Source organism: Musca autumnalis, unplaced genomic scaffold, assembly GCF_047663935.1.
Source record: "Musca autumnalis isolate F117 unplaced genomic scaffold, ASM4766393v1 scaffold_1, whole genome shotgun sequence".
In the NCBI taxonomy this organism is placed as follows: Eukaryota; Metazoa; Arthropoda; class Insecta; order Diptera; family Muscidae; genus Musca; species Musca autumnalis.
The window spans coordinates 122,111,244-122,126,061 of NW_027411644.1; the positions used below are offsets into that span (position 1 = coordinate 122,111,244).

At 33.0% G+C, this 14,818-nt stretch overlaps 1 protein-coding gene across 3 annotated transcripts in view; it reads right to left on the reverse strand.

Moving 5' to 3' along the window:
• LOC141406438 (uncharacterized) overlaps nt 1-14,818 on the reverse strand; it is a 129,099-nt gene that overhangs the window by 39,065 nt on the left and 75,216 nt on the right. Inside the window, exon 1 of one of the 3 annotated variants that reach the window (XM_073991931.1) lies at nt 344-623. The exons of the other annotated variants lie outside the window; for them this stretch is intronic. The gene's annotated coding sequence lies outside the window, so the exon portion shown is untranslated. Of the gene's footprint in view, nt 1-343; nt 624-14,818 lie in introns of those variants that run through there. 3 annotated transcript variants of the gene reach the window in all.

Consider the following 14,818-nt stretch of genomic DNA (forward strand, 5'->3'; position numbering starts at 1 on the left):
TGTTGATTTATGCCAAACTCCTAGTAAATGAGCTGTAACTCGTTGATTTTAAGAGATATGAGAATGAAAATTTAACACAAAGTAAAGTAGAAGTCGTAGAAAAAATAGAAATTACTAATTTAGAATACGCATTTTGTGAGTTATGCCACTCTTTGAGTAAATGAGCGATATGTTCTCTAGAAAATAGTTCTAGATCTATTGAGCAGTTTAGAAACGTCTTTAGAAAACATAACATCCAATTTAAAAATATATGTTTTGAAAATATATATGTATCATTTTTGTACGCCGACATATGTATGTGGTCTAGTGTATTTATTACTATATATTATAATTACACATTCACATTGCATTTTCCAACATAATTTGCCATTTTTGTCATATTTTGCTTTTGGCTTGCTACAAGACTCGTCGTTTGCACTCCACTTTCATAACACAATACAATAATATTTTATTTTGAAACCATTTTTGGTGACAATCTTTTAATCTGTTTGGCATCTGAATGTCGCCACGATATTAATACGGTTTTGGTGTTGTCCATTTTTATTGAAACGCGACATGAATTGCTGCGCTTAGCATCCGCGTCCGTGAAAATTGCGGCATCCCGCGTTTTGTTGGTGTACGACGTGTAACATTGTAGAGGTTCAATGTCAAAACACGGTTGGCTTGTTTATACCAAAGATGCCAACAAAAAGCTAACAGAAAAAAGTACAGCGAATCTCATACGTATGTATGTTTGGCGGTTAGTTTTGGACGGCCAAGTAGCTCTTTCCACGTTTCACGTTCAACTAAATCGAATGAAGTTATGGTCGTCGGTGTTTGTGGCCAAATTGCTACATGTTGCAAGTAAGTGTTGGTTAAAGTGAGCGAGAGTAATATTGGCCTTAACACAAATTAAGGTGACCGTATTGGATCTAAAATGTGTTTTAATAATGTGGCATACTATTGGAATAAGGAAAGACTACAACCATGTTTGTATTGATTAAAAGTCAAAAGGTCTATTTCCATTATTGTTTTTATGTTGGAATACGTCAAATAGAAGCACTGGTTTTAATCTTCATGATATGGATTTTAAATAGCTCTCAGATGTTTAACACCTTACCAGAGCTCCGATTTGCTCGATTTTACTCGTTACTGAAAAATACTCGATTTGCTAGATTTTACTCGCGAGTGAAAAATATCTTACTCTTACCTTACTATATCTTACCTTACTACTATCTGGTACAGGCACCATCTAGGCGTACCTCCTGATTTTCAGTATTCCCTTTTGTACAGGTTTTGATATAATATACAATGGATCTTGGAATATTTCAAAGAGTTACAAACATTTGATCCAGAATAATATATAAATATGAAATTGTTCCCAACTCGTGGATGATGATCTCCTCTCCGTGAAATTAAATTTTACTTCTAGTGGTTGGTAACCTCAAATATACATGCATACACATTAATGTATGATACATATATGGCGAATAACAAAATTCCTTTACAATTCCATTTGAAAAAAAAATTAAAATTTTTTTTTACGAGCACATCTACGATTTTTGGTACAGAGGTAAAGGAAAAAAATCCGGTTTCAAATCTTCTCGCGTTCACGAAATTGGCCAATGCGCGCAAAAGTTATAGCGGTTTTTATTCTCATATAAAGAAAAAATATTTAAAAATATCTTTTTTGTTGTTATGAGAAAATGTATGCATAAATGGTTAACAGCATTCCATATCTATTCGTAGATGTTTAAATAGTTATTAAATTTATTATTATTATTTTCGCGGAAAGTCAACCAATAATGAAAAATTTTGAAGTAAATCCAAATTATCCTGTCACAGAATCCGTACAAACCCTCAAAAAATAAATTAAAGAATATATGCGGAATCTAGACAATGCGTAGAAAAATATGATACCAAATTTATAGAGATTGGGTACATAAATTGCATATTATAGCAACAACAAAAGAGAAAAACTGATTGTTGGAAAATATTGTTGCAAATAATTTTTTGGTTTGATTCTAAAAATTAGAAAAAAAAATTTGGGAGTTCTCCAACTATTTTGCTAAAATCCCATAGAATAATGAATGTATACAGTTAAAACTTCATCAAAACATATGGTTTACCATCGCGAGAGTTTAACTGATTACTGTGATAACTTATAAGGGTAGGAAATTAAGAGTAATATTGAAATTACAATCATTCAATTAATATTATAATTAAAAAGCCTGTTATTCGCGAATTAGTTAAAGTCGGTTGATGCGCATCCGTTTTTGGATACAGCGAATCAATCTCTGTCAAAATTTATGCATATTTCGATGTTTCACTCAGGGGCCATTGTGTGCCACCAGTTGCATCATACACTGCAAAAAACCTTAAAGTTGGTAAAAGTCGCGCAATGTGCATACGATTTTGATGCGCATCCGGTTTCGTCAGCGCCTATCAAAAATACGTCCAAATATACCAATTTTAATTAGATTCTTCAAGAACCGCGGATGTGCCTCCACCTTCAATTTTTGGTGAAAAACCCATATTACACGCGAATCTCTGTAATTTATGACACGCTTTTTCGCAAATATTATAATCGCATATAAAGGATTCCATTTACGTAAAAAAATTTCAAGAAAATCGCGGTTTAGTACGCGTATTTGTCGAAATAATTTTTTGCTGCTTTTCCTATTTTCAGGGTATCTATATCCGCGGTTTTAGTGGATGGATTCGATCGCGGAAGGTCTCATTAGATCCGTCGCGTAAAAAAACTAAATTCACGCGGGGTACAAAGGAAATTGAATGGCACTTGTAAATTTTAAACGCAAAAAATAGGTTTTTTAAAAAAAATCACGCATCAAATATTGGCATTTAGACTCCAATTACTAGGATGCTGTAAGGAGCACACTCATGAGATATGCATTAAACGACGTAGAATCAAGAGTTTTATAATCCTAATGTGAGTTTTGAATATTATCTTGTTGCGCGTAACAATTCAAAAAACCCCGAAATTCCGGCTTCAAAATGTCAGCATCAATTTTAGGTGGATGCAGTGGATATATCGAAAAATGATACACTAGTATCATATTGTCCATGAAGTATTCTTTGAGTCTTTCTTTGGGCATATGTCTATAAAATGTAAGGTTAAGCCTAAAATCGGAAGGGAGCATAAAAAAACTTGTTGGCTTCAACCCATTTTTACCTATTTTTCTACATTGATGCCAACACAGCTTCCAAGTAAATTAATTTTAATGGTCGACCTTATGGGATTCCTCCTAAAACACTTCAGTTTAAAGAATGTATATCATACTATTTAGAATATGTTAACAGTTCGCGAATTCTGAAAAGGTGAAACTCGGATTCATCGATTGTAAAAAAATTTTGTTTTTCGCCATATACATTAAAACATACTTAGAAATATACATACGTATGTATGTGTATATCGTTATGCACACTCGCAACTTTAAGCAAACACTACAATGGTCCACCAAAGTAATATGTACAAATGGGCAAAAAGACCACCATCATCACTATCTTTTGCAATCAAGCGCGGTAGCAGGGTTTGAGGCGATGGTTATAACGAAATCATAAATGTCCATTAATTACAAATGTGTGTTTTCTTTTCAAAGTTTGCTAGCTCAAAACAAATGGACTGCAATTCGTTTAACATTCCGCTAAATGTGAATATAACCTCGGATTTGCTTTGCCAGGTTGGTGTTACCCTCTCTCTCTCAATCTTGATGATGATGAAGATGGTATATTGACAATGAATTGAGGAATTTCGAACGTGATACAAAAATAAAAGACACAAATGCGGAGCGCTTTTTTGATGATTGTCTGTCTGGCTGGATGCCACATCGATTCATTTGGATTAGAGGATGAATGATTGATTTCATGCAAATTATCACATTTAACGGTAAATAAATTATTTTCTTGGCACTGTTAAAATAAAACCAAATTTAAAACTGATTCCGTTTGTATTTCATTCCATAAACGGAAATAAAGCCATCTCATAAGCGGCATATCGTAAACCAACATTCAGGTCGTGTTATGCATGAAAAAATTGATGATTGGAGTGAAAATATTGATAATAGTGTAGAAAGAGTGTTACGCTGTAAATCGATAACAACTTTTAATAACACCATTAAACAATAAATGTTGAATTAATTTTTTTAAAATCCTTGGTTCTGAATATTGGAATTGATACAATTCACTAATACGACCTTTTACGAGTTAAAATCTTTTTTTCAAAACAAAATTTCGTCACACATTTCAAATTTCATTGAAATTGGATGTACATTGCGAGGTTGGTGCACCAAATACCTAAAATCGGGCGGAAATATATGCGAACCGATTTCAATATAATTTGACAACTTTATTTCTGGTCCGAACTCGGTGAAATTTTTGGCCAAAATTATTTTTTTGAACTTGATAAATTTTCATTTTTTTGCACAGAATAATAAAAAACACTTCAAAGCAACCGAAAATAATTAGTTTTGGCAAATATCGTTAGTTGCTGTTAGTTGGTGCAGTGCCAAAGTTGACATTTTTTTGTATAAAATAAATTAGATTTTGTGCTGTAAAAGATGTCCTTTTTGTTGTAGTGTGTAATTATGTGTACCCGCTTGCAACGAAAATGCCAATTGCTGTGATTTAAGTAGTCCAAAACTAGTTCTATGCGGTTCTAGTACACAATTGACCACTAAGTAATGCGAAGGGAACCAATTGACAACTTTTTATACTTTTTATACCCTCAGCCTTTAGGCTAAGGAGGGTATATACACGCAGAGAAAAAAATATGTTTGATCCAACAATATTCCAAGAGCAAAATATGTATTGTTAACATATTGTTGGATTCCTCATGTAGTATTGTAAATCCAAAAATAGTTTGTGTCAACTGAACAATATTTCTCTCTTTTCTTCGAAAATTTGTTTCTCTTCTCTCGCTATTCGATGCCGTGTTGAAAAAACAATTTTGGTGAGTTGTGGTGTGTTTGTATGACATGCTGGCTTTACCTTTGTTTTTGTGTGTATGTACTTGTGAGACTCTTGTTTTTATTTGTTTCTGTTTTGTTTCATTCTTCTTTCCTTTTCATGTTTGTTATAGTGTTTAATTATTCCTTATGTTGTGGTGGGTTCTTGTGGCTTTTTGTTTGTCTTTGTTGTCAGCCAATGCAGCAAACCATGTATTGTGTTCATCAATGATTGCAATATTATACGCGACATTTATATCCAAGTTATGCGAAAAGTGTATATGAGAAGTATATGCACTCAAATCAAAAATTTTGTAAACAAAATTAGATTATGATAGTTCCTACAATCGGTATTGTTAACGATTTTAACAATATTGCGGAAATTCGAAAGTTGTTTTTGTTTTCTATGTTTGGAACAAAAGATGGTATTTTTGGATTTGGATTACAATGTTTGAACAAAACAAATACATTTTTGGAACCAAAACATATATTTTTGTTCCAACAAAAGCGAAAAATATTTTTTCTCTGCGTGTACACTTTGATACGATGAAAATGTGCCTCATCGAAATAAGGGTTTTAGACCCCAAGTATGTTTGGACGAAATGTGTTTCAGACAATTTGGAGTCGATCTAGCCATGTCCGTCCGTCTGTCTGTCTGTCGGTCTGTCTGTCCTGCTGGCTGGAGCGCACGATAACTCTCGAACTGATGAACCGATTCGGTTAAATTTTGGCTTTCGTAATATTTTGCCCAAACTTAGTTTAAGTTCGAAGATGAGCTACATCGGTCCATTCCTTCCGGTACCTCCCCCACAAAAGTTCGAAAATGTTCGGAAAGTTTGTGCGCACGATAACTCTTGAAGGGAGTGACCGATTTGGTCCATTTTTTGTATAGCGTAAACTTTCTACCAGAGTAATATGAAATTCCAATATGGTCTCAATAGGTCCACTCCTTAGGGTACCTCCCACACAAAATTTCGGAAAAGTTCAGTTTAGGGCCATCTCTCGAATCGCTTTGATTTTTGTTTTAGCAACCTGTATTCACTGCCCTCCATACGACGGTACAAGTTTCATCAGGGGCAAGTCCATACTTCCTGAGAAAATAGCATGAAACTTGCAAAAAAACCCTATGACACCGTGTGAGGTGGTTGGAGCGAAAGATAACTCTCGAACGAATCTGCCGATTCGGTCCAAAATATGTCCAAACATAGGTTAAGTTTGAACATAACTCATATCAGTCCAATCCTTCAGGTACCTCCCCCACAAAATTTCAAACATGTTCGGAAAAATTGTTCGTACGGCAACTATTGAAGGGAGTGGCCGAATTGGTCTATACTTTACACATCCTAATATATCTACCAGATATAGACCAGGTTGAAATATGGGCTATATTTGTCCACTTCATCCGTTACCTCCCACACAAAATTTCCGATAAGTTCACTTTAAGACCTGATATCGAATCACTTTGATTTTTGTTCAAGCAACTTGCATTCGCTGCCTCAATTACGATGGCAAAAGTTTTTTTAGTGGCAAGTCCATACTTCTTGAGCAAACAGCCCGAAGAGTGTAAAAACCCCCTATGGTACCATATGTTGTGGCTGGAGATCCACTTCCATAACGGTCAATGTCGACCCATTCCTTTTAGTATCTCCTTCGCAAAACTTTTGATCTTTAATCCTAATCAACATTTTCGTCGGTTCAAACGCCCAAAATTTTTAAAACGCTCTAAATACATACGTATTTTGGGAAGAAATTGTTTCAATACACACAGGCTGAGGATATATCTCTGTCGGCAAAGCCGACTGATCCTTTTTTACTTGTTTATCCCCAAGTAAACGACGAGACGTCAGTTGCGATTATTCACTCTTATATTAAATCCACCATTTTTTTACTTAAACGACGATTGCATTGCACATTTGACACCTTTTTATCCCCAAGTAAACGACGAGGCGTCAGTAGCGACTATTTACTCTTACATTAAATCCACCACTTTTTTGAACAACATACTGGTATATGACTGTAAACTTGGAACTAGTACAATACTATCTACAGGTAATGCATAAAAGTCAATTGGTTACCTCTTATGACATCCCCATGATAAAGTTTACAGTTGATTGCACTGTGAGGGGTCTAAAGTGGAACTAGTTACTGTAGCCCTAAGAATCGACGAGTTACCGATGCCGAACTTGTTCATTTTGCAAGCGGGAATGACAATTCCAATTGTCACAATTAGTCCAGAAATAATTCTGGGCCGAACTAGTACCAAATCGTCACAAAGTAATGCGAAGCGGGTATATACAGAAGTGAGACCAACGTTACATATTATGAATCGGGAAGCTGATGTTGAGTACTTCCATAATATTTTCACAAAGAACGAAGAGATTTGTAAAATTAGGGTAGTAATATTTTCTAAATATATTTAAACTTTAGAAAAAAATATGCAAATAAGTCCGTCTCTAATTCGATATTGGAAGATAGCTGGAGGTCTGTACTAATATATTCAGTGGTAGTATCTTGCGGAAACTTGCGGTCCTGAAAAAATATATATTTTTCTGTTTTAAGATGAGTGAAATTTGCATAAATGCGTGTAACAGCTGTATCGGGTTTATAAACCGATTGTCCTAAAAATTCATATTTAAAGGATTGAGGGTTTAGAAGACAAGTCTGCACCAATTTTTGGAAAATAAGTAGTCTGCACCAATTTTTGGAAAATAAGTCCACCTTGAGCGACACTTTATAACCAATTCGCCTGTAATTTAGTAGTTCGACTTTTTGGAAGGTAAGAATCCTTTGTACAAAACAAAAATGTTAAAATATGTGAATGTTTTGGTTAAATCCCATACAACAAATAAATTAATAAATAAATAAATAAATAAATAAATAAATAAATAAATAAATAAATAAATAAATAAATAAATAAATAAATAAATAAATAAATAAATAAATAAATAAATAAATAAATAAATAAATAAATAAATAAATAAATAAATAAATAAATAAATAAATAAATAAATAAATAAATAAATAAATAAATAAATAAATAAATAAATAAATAAATAAATAAATAAATAAATAAATAAATAAATAAATAAATAAATAAATAAATAAATAAATAAATAAATAAATAAATAAATAAATAAATAAATAAATAAATAAATAAATAAATAAATAAATAAATAAATAAATAAATAAATAAATAAATAAATAAATAAATAAATAAATAAATAAATAAATAAATAAATAAATAAATAAATAAATAAATAAATAAATAAATAAATAAATAGTTGTTGGCGTTTTTTATTGTTGGACTGCAGAATTTTACATCTTTGTGTTTATTTCAGCTTTAGTCCATATTTTGTTGTATTCAAGTATTTGAATAACAACAAAATGTTTTACAGTGGATATGAAATTGATTAGTTGCGGGCGGAGGGTAGGGAATACTATAGTTTCAGTTGTCACCAATTATTGACCTGTTTATCGATACAGAGTCGGCGGAAAAGGGAACTGATGAAGTTGTTTGGTGACAACTGAAACTATAGTATTCCCTACCCTCCGCCCGCAACTAATCAATTTCATATCCACTGTAAAACATTTTGTTGTTATTCAAATACTTGAATACAACAAAATATGGACTAAAGCTGAAATAAACACAAAGATGTAAATAAATAAATAAGTAAATAAATAAATAAATAAATAAATAAATAAATAAATAAATAAATAAATAAATAAATAAATAAATAAATAAATAAATAAATAAATAAATAAATAAATAAATAAATAAATAAATAAATAAATAAATAAATAAATAAATAAATAAATAAATAAGGTTCTAGGTTAGCTCTTTGTCTAGTCTATGCCCAACCGATTCGATCTCACATATTCTCGCCTTCCCTGAAGAAATTATTTTTATTTCCGATTTTCCAGCTACCAAATCCATCTACTAGTAGATTATCAACTTTTATACTCTATACCCTTGAATTTTTCCTCAAACAGATTGGATTGGTTTAGTGAAAGTTGCTGAAAACATACTCATACAAAGAGTGAAAACGTTCTATTGCTATGTTTTTTTCGTACCTATTAAGAGCAATAGCAATTATATTAACGTTTTTTTTTTCATTGTCTGATTTTATCAGTTCTTTGAGTTTGATGAGAAGAAATAAAAACAAATGACGATGTTGTATTTGGTAAAATATATAATCTGTCAACCGTAAAGCTTCCACCAGTTACACATAGATAAAAATAAACAACAGATAGATCAATTAACGAAACAAGTGTCATTTTAGATTTCTTTTTGCCGAAACTTAAAACTTCACTTTCATATTTGGTGTAAAAAGAAAAAAAAAAAACAATCTCTGTTGCAGAAAAATGTTTGTCCCACGGCATTAGTGTGGGTATTTATGATATTTATCTTTGGTTCTGATAATTATTCATTTAACGATGTTAATGTGGCGTGGATTATCATTATCAGTCACTTGAAATGACTTGAAATGTGATGAATTTGGCACATCTAGTGTTCTAGAGTTAAATTTTCACACTGATTGTGAGAAATGGTATCTCATTAAATAATACATTATTTTTGTTACGGAAGTCTATATCATCCCTAAACACATCATTTCTAGTATTTGTTTTAGATTTTAATACTTACATAACACATCGTGTGCAAAAAACTTCACGTGAAGTACAAAACCAGACGATTAAAACCAAATATGGGATTTCCGTTGTCCGATCTAAAAAATTGATAATATAGAGTTTTTGAGTAAATCGGGGCTATATCTCTAAAACCAATTCGAATCTTGTTTTACCTCTGCAGTATACTTGTAAATAGGAGCACGAAGAAAATGTTTGGTGAAATAATCAATTCGAAAAAATGTTTTTATTGCCTCAAAATATATAATATACGAGGAGAACTATAAAAGTTTGTGGCCTAGGCAACACGTACTGTTGCCAGAAGCCATATGATATTTTTTTGAAAAGTTTGACAGTTTTTAGTCTAAACGAACTCAGGACAGTTTGACATACGATCAGGTGTTGTATTGTTTGCAATGAATTGATTGAGACATCTCCAAACATGATTTTTGAACTCTTCAACAGCATCTTCTGGCGACGAACATCGTTGACCACGCCTTTTTTCTTGATGTCCGGGAATCAAATGAAGTCATTGGGTGCCCAGGCAGGGCTGTAGTTCGGATGACCCATCAATTAATTGCACGTTTTGTCCGGTCAAAAAGCGCTGCTTTGTTTGAGAGCTCGCATTGTCATGGTGCACAATGATCCGTCTTCTCATGTTTGTCTTTCGAATTTTTCGGGAGACATCAGGCAACCAAATAGTAGTGTACCACTCAGAATTAACCGTCCTACGTTGCTCAAGCCGTATAGACGGCTCATGGTTAGTTCTGCCGAAGAAACATGCGACCGTTTGCTTCGAAGTGCTTCTTCCATGAACAACTTTCGTTGGATTTGCTGTTTTGTTTCGGGCTCCTAAGCATAGATCCAAGATTCGTCGTCTGTAAAGATCTTATAAACATCGTTTGAAGCACTGCGATCGTAGGTATTTATTCACAATTTCCTTGCACAAATCGACAAGAACCTTTTTTGAGCAATTTTCAATTCTGCTGGATCTAACGAGAAAACCCAATTTTTGCAGCCAGGTATTCATGTAATATCATATGTTAGTTGGTGGAAGAAATGCACAAGGATGCCTCTATCACGCGGTATATAACATGGCGATCTTGCATTATCCATTCAAGCACAGCATAAATTTTTCTGGCACAACGGCCGTTTTTGGACGACCTTCACCACCTTCATTTCTTAGCAAGTGTCGGCCACGACTGAATTCATTAAACTAGTTTTCCATAGTACTATAGGATGGTCCTTATCGACATACAAAGATTTAATTTGATCGATGCTCCCTTGCCGTGATATCCACGTTGAAAATTGTGAAAAATGGTTGGACGAAAATGTTCGCAAGTAAATTCCATTTTTTGCAAAGTGATTTTTTAAGTCACTGTAAATAACACAACACATGATCGTATGTCAAACTGTCCAGAGTACGTTTAAGCTAAAAACTGTCAAACTTTCAAAAAAAAAAAATGTCAAATGGCGTCAGGCAACACTACGTGTTGCCTAGACCGCAAACTTTTCTAGTTCCCCTCGCATACAAAAATTCCATAATTTGTATATAATTTGCACAATATCTCCAAAAGATTTAAATTTTTCGTGGTGTTATCTTTGAGAAAACGGTGCCACCGTGGTGCAATGTAATGTCAAATTTTTCAGAACATTCTATAGTTGTAGAAAGTCTCTTTTACGTTGTTACATAAAATAAGCATTTATAGTGTTTAAGAGTCCTATACTACACATAATAAAATTGTGCAAAAAAGGCTCTATTTTTTGCTCATCAGAATAGGTTTGAATCAAATAAAATTGAAAAAAGTTACTACCTATGCGAATATTGTCCACCAGCATTATGTCAGCAAATTGGAAGATTTCTGTAAATCCTACAAAGAGTTTGAACCACTTTGTTAGGAATGTCAGCCTGAAAAGGTTATTAAGAAATTTTATATAAAATCACGACAAATTACAACAAAGACTACACAGGTACTACAGCAGTATACAAGTTGGGAATATCATACACCAGAGAAATGCATAAGTAGCTGATTTTGATACTCATGAGCCACATGCTAAAAAACAAGTGCATGTGTGGCTTGCTACTTTACAAAATAAATGCAAGTGTCGCTTGACACTCTCAAAATATGTACGAGTGTGGCTAGCCACTCAAAAAATAAGTTATTTAAAAATGAATATTTTTAGACACTTGGGTATGTTTTGCCAAGTAGTTTTGAATACGCAATAATATTTTCTGTTTTACTTTGTTGCTCATCGCACATCAAGTGTTGTGTCAACCCTTATAATTTAACTGATTGTCTTCCCGCTTGCAAGATGAACTAGTTCGGCATCAGTTACTCGTCGATTCTTAGGGTTACAGTAACTAGTTCCACTTTAGACCCCTCACAGTGCAATCAACTGTAAACTATAACATGGGGATGTTATAGGAGGTAACCAATTGACTTTTTATGCATTACCTGTAGATAGTATTGTACTAGTCCCACGTTTACAGTCATATACCAGTATGTTGTTCAAAAAAGTGGTGGATTTAATGTAAGAGTAAATAGTCGCAACTGACGCCTCGTCGTTTACTTGGGGATAAAAAGGTGTCAATTGGTTCCCTTCGCATTACTTTGTGACGATTTGGTACTACTTCGGCCTAGAATTATTTCTGGACTAATTGTGACAATTGGAATTTTCATTGGTAGCGGGTAGAGAGAAGAAGATGGCAAATTGTATATCTCCTTCGTATTCCTTTTTTATACCAGAACAATGTGAATAATAGTTACGAATATGTTCAGTCCATCAGCACTAGCTTCTGTTATTGGATGCTGCATTTATATTAAGAAAATGCAAAAAATGGTGGATTTAATTTAAGAGTGAATAATAGCAACTGACGTGTCGTCGTTTACTTGGGGATAAAAATGTGTCAATTGGTTCCCTTCGCATTACTTAGTGGTCAATTGTGTACTAGTACCGCATAGAACTTGTTCTGGACTACTTAAATCACAGCAATTGGAATTTTCATTGCAAGCGGGAACAAATAAAATTACAATTGTTTATTTTTTGTAGTGTTGTGTGTGTGCTTCCAAGTCCGAATAAATGTCAAAAATGACAATGAAAACGGGATAAAATCGATTAGTTGTCAAAGAGAACCGTACCTAAAATCTTCAAACAGCGGGAACAAATAAAATTACAATTGTTTATTTTTTGTAGTGTTGTGTGTGTGCTTCCAAGTCCGAATAAATGTCAAAAATGACAATGAAAACGGGATAAAATCGATTAGTTGTCAAAGAGAACCGTACCTAAAATCTTCTGAGCAACATTTTTGTAGATTATTTGGATGCTGAAAAATATCTACTTGTGGTACTTTCACAACGGTGCAAGAAATAAAGGACGAAAAGGACATGAAAGGCATTGAGTTAGAAGAATGAAATGTTCTACAAAAAGATTCACCAATCGATTCCACTGACATGTCATGTCACCTCAATATGAAGATACAACAACGCCAAATAGAGATATGTAGCTATTTTCCCAAGTATTATAGGGAAAAATCAAAAACTTCATCGCGCGATATCTCAGAAACTATGGCGAAAATTTCCTTATGGGTTCTTGTATACTCATCAAGGGCTTTCATCTCCAAATGAAATTTTCAACCCCCAGACTTTGAGTTCCATTTTGTGTGACAGTGTTATATATGGGACGATCATCGATCCAGAATCTGAAAAGTGTGAACTATTTTCAAGGCCAATTCATGCTAAATGTTGACTAGATTCTTTAAACTACTTCCTCCATTTATTCAAAATTATTGTTTGAAGCCTCCATCTAACTACAAACGAGGTCTTGTTTCACAGCAGCTATAATACATTTCAACATCTTAAGATGTTATTTTGTTATTTTTCCATCCCTAGTTTTAATTAAAAACATGATGTTTAAATAAACAACTTTTAAATTACAATATTTCAATCGTGGCTAGTAACATAACATCTTATCTATTTAATACAGCATTCGAATGGTTTTCACTTATTCGGCGCAAAACCATTTTATGTTGTTCATTGTGTGGAAGATGTGATAAAAGATTTGACTTTAACTTAACATCACGCTCAACAATGATAAGTGTCACACTACTGTATTATTAATTGTCACGAGTCAATAATAAAATTTGTAAAATTGTATTTCTAAATGGACTCATTATTGTGCAACAGAATTGTACGATAGATAGATACACTGAAAAGTACATGTTTGTACATTTTTCATAAAGCCTGTCATAAATAAACACATTAAACACTTTCGTTTTTTTTTTTTCATATCATAGTATTTTTTCACAAAAAAATAAAATAAAGTGGTTTGTGCGTGGACTATTTTAATACTTATTAATAGTAAAAATTTTATTCATTCTTGCAACAGGAGAACAGTTTAGAGAAAAAAGGTCAAAAGTCATAACTCAAATATTCACATCAACAGTACATACGATACTGTGTCAAAAATGTGAGATTTTTCTATGATTGTTATCTTTGACATTTTCTTCTTCTTATGTTTCCGATTCTGTGTACCAGCACAAACCGAATTATTTTGAAATCTGGACATATGATGTATCAATCAACACACGTAAGAAATATTATTGTACAAAAGTTATTTGCAAAATGTATATGGTAAAATCCAAAAATATTTTACAATCGATGAATCCGAGTTTCACCCATTCAGAATTCGCGAACTGTTAACATATCCTAAATAGTATGACTGTAATTCTTTAAAACTAAGTGTTTTAGGAGGGATCCCATTATGTCGACCATTAAATGTAGAAAAAATGGTAAAAATGGGTTGAAGCCAACAAGTTTTTTATGCTCCCTTCCGATTTCTGGCGTAACCATACATTTTATAGACCTATGTCCAAAGAAAGAATGACAGAATACTCCATGGACAGCATGATACTAGTGTATGATTTTTCGTTATATCTACTGCATCCACCTAAAATTGATGCTGACATTTTGAAGCCGGCCAACACGCCCAACAAGATAATATTCCAAACTCATAATAGGATTATAGAACTCGCGATTTTACGTCGTTTAATGTATACAGTTTCCTAGTAATTGGAGTCTAAGTGCCACAATTTGATGAGTGAATTTTCACAAGAAACCTATTTTTTGCGTTTAAAATTTAAAAGTGTCATTCAATTTCTTTTGAACCCCGCGTGAATTTAGTATTTCTACGCGGCGGATCTAATGAGCCTTTCCGCGATCGAATCCATCTACTAAAACCGCGGATATAGATAC